This window comes from Uloborus diversus, chromosome 4 (assembly GCF_026930045.1).
Source record: "Uloborus diversus isolate 005 chromosome 4, Udiv.v.3.1, whole genome shotgun sequence".
NCBI lineage: Eukaryota > Metazoa > Arthropoda > Arachnida > Araneae > Uloboridae > Uloborus > Uloborus diversus.
Window position 1 is genome coordinate 177210855 of NC_072734.1, and position 3411 is coordinate 177214265.

Genomic DNA, 3411 nt, shown 5'->3' on the forward strand with positions numbered 1-3411 from the left:
ACTACCAAGTTTTTTTTTTTTTTTTGTTATGGTCCAAATTAGTTTTTAGCCATTTCAGACCAGAGCACAAGCAATGACTGATAATACCCTAACATTGAACTGCTAAAATACCCTGGACACACATGCCAAACTTCATGAGTTTTTGTGCCCAAGGTGTTCGAATGAGATTTGGTTCACTATTAAATGATTTGAGGCAGTGAGAAGCAAAATTAAAAATTTGGAGATAACCAGTACACATGGTAGGTGAACCTCTCCTCTGTCTTGGGGCAAGAGATGGTACTAGTAGCCAAGGCTAGTTGCTGCTGTAAAGCATGATTTGGAAAAAAAAATTCAATGAAAACCTACCTATGACATTATCTTTATAGTTGTTTTACTCAAAACTTGAAAATGTTACTCTTACATCCCTTTGCTTCTCACTGCCTCATTTGCACTTAGGTACTCTGCACAGCAGAATTATTTAATTTTCATACTTCCCAATCGATGGCAGTGTATGATTTGAAAAGAGAACAACTGAAGGGAAAAGGAATGAAGTCTTACATAAAATTTAACAGGGGTCATATTGCGTTTCATCAACTGATTTATTACACTATTCGAAAAAATACTTCATTATTGTTTAATTTTACAATCATTTTCTTTCATTCAGTAACAGTTTACTTTTGATGTTCAACTCGTACTGAAATGAATTACATTTAATTAAAATCTTTATGCATCTACATTGTACAGGGGTCATGGCGTAGACTGCGCCATTGAAATATTTAGGGGGGAGGGGGGTTGAGGAGTATTTTTGGGGGAGCTCTTGCTTTTGGGGGCCTTCACAATATTTAGGGGGGATGCACCCTTGCTTTTAGGGGAGTAGGCGGGCACCCCTGCATTGTATATCTGGTTTTGGTATTATGTTTGCATGTTCTGACATTAATCTGGAATATAATTAGAAGAGTTAATAAATTTACTTGTATTTCCAATTTATCAGTAAGTGAAAATGGTGGGCAAAAGCATGTGCAACACATCCAAGTTATAAAATGCGATATAAACAAGTCTACAAGGTTTCAACAAATCACAAAATAATTGCTAAATTTGAAATAAGAAATAAGTAGAATAATTTTTTTATGTGTCTGCATTGACTTTTGACCTGCGGATTTTTCCAATTCATTAATATAAAAAGGTTTTCTTAACATAAGAATCCACTTCCATATTAGTTGTGAAAAACGTTCTTGGTTGTTTTTTTTACAAACCTACAACACTGCATGAAGCAACACTAGCTAATTTCCCATACACACAGAAGAACCAGTCATAGTTGACTATTTTGTAATAAATTGCAAAATTTTGGAGAAATGTTAAAGCCTAAGATTTCAAAGAACATTCTTCCAACTGTGTTTGCACCATACTCAAAGCTTTTAATTTATGCCTGTCACCAGTATTTGGAGAAAAATCACCTATATATTATAAAATGTCTTAGCCCAGAATTTTTTCTTCTTTTTGGGATTTCTGAAAATTGTTCCCAGAATGCTGAACTTCTCCTAAATCTAGTTTGGACACATTTTGCATGCTTGTTATATTTAAAATTTATATTTTCCCATTTCCCATGCAAACGCATGTGATTACAAGTTTGAAGCAATAATTAATCATTGTACAGTCGAACTCATTTATAACGAGCCCCGATTTAACGAGAACACAGATTTAGCGAGGAAATCAGGAATACTTGGTTAGTACAATGTTAAATCTATGGGGAATAACTCTCTTTTAACGAGCAGATCCCGCCTAAAGCGAGCATTATTTTTGTGATTCAGACAATTTCCATCAACTTCTAGCTCAATTTACTATTTCTTGCAAAAATTTCTTTTGCACTACGAAGTCAACCTAAAATTATAAACGAGTCATTAATCCTGAGAACAAGTGATGACGGTACTTTTTCAAAATTTACTGTAAAGAAGCGTTTGAAAATTACATACTTATTGATGCAAGGATATTGAAATTCAAGCTAATGCAGATGGGGGAAAAAGAAGAAAGCAACGCTGATAACAATGAATGTTAGAAATTTTAAGCTGAGCTACCCTGTAAAAGCTCAATGGCTTTTGATGTGTCGAGAAACTTCTACCTTTTTTCGAAGCCATGGGTGCAAATGTTTTTGGGCATGAGTATGCTTTGAAAAAAAAATAAACACAAGAAAGGGACAGTGAGATAGCTCAAAGCAAATTGAAAAACTTATTTGGTACTGTACAGAAAACAAGAAACAAGCAAATAAAATATGTATGAGTCTGTGATTTTTTTCTCAGATCCGGTTTTTACGAGCACTTATAATGAGCAAATTTCGCCACTTATAATGAGCAAATTTCGCCACTTATAATGAGCAAATTTCGCGAGCACCGAGTACTTATAACGAGCAAATTTTGTGGTATCTTCGGTATCTTTGTGATATTTTCGAGCACTTATAACGAGCAAATTTTGCGGTATCTTCGGTATCTTTGTGATATCTTCGTATTTTGCAGTATCTTTGTGCTCGTTATAAGCAAGTTCAACTGTAGTATGAAAATCACACTGCTTATCATTAGTATCAAAGTCATTAAATTTTTTTTTAAATTATGGGAAATCTTTTTAATGGTAGAGAAATGTAAAAGAAAAATTCAGTTTTCTTCGAAGTAAGTTATAAGATAAGCATGCTCATAACATTCTGCAAGGCAAGGACAGTTATCAAATGTGTCTGACAAGAAATAATTTAAAATTTTTGATAATTTTAAAATAAATCTTTCTTTATTGAAATAAAACTGCAATTTTCATTATTTGGTAACTAAATGTGTTTTCTTATTTCACAAAATTTAAAGACTTTTTTCACAACTTCTTAGACAATTAGTAAAATATGAGGTGATATAAATACTTCTTTAAAAAAAAAATTATAAAATCAAACTAAGTATTAAAGATTTTACACTTGTTTCCTAGAATATCCAAAAATTTATCTTGGTATTCTATTAAAGTTCAAATTATTTTCACTTTTTTTAATGAAAACTTTCAGTTTTTCCAAGATGGTCATTTGTTTGGCTAATATTCAAAATTACTAGACACTTTAAATTGAAAAAAGAAAAAAAAAAAAAAAAGAGTGAAGGAAATGAAACAGAGATATAAAAGATCACTGGGAGATGGGGGACGTAAGGGGATTATGTACATTAGTATTTATAACTATAACAATTATAAGGAAGTTTTTCATTGCACGAAAAATGTTATCACATAAAGCAAAATATGATTTTGATAGCTGTTTGCTTCAAGAAACAAGAAAAATTAATATAATTTCAAAATAAATACAGTATAAAATCAAATAAAAGTAAAAACATTTTATAAAACCATTTCAATGCCAAATTATAAAAATATCTCTTATATTGAACACAGCTACACATATATAAGGCATTAAAACAACGGAGT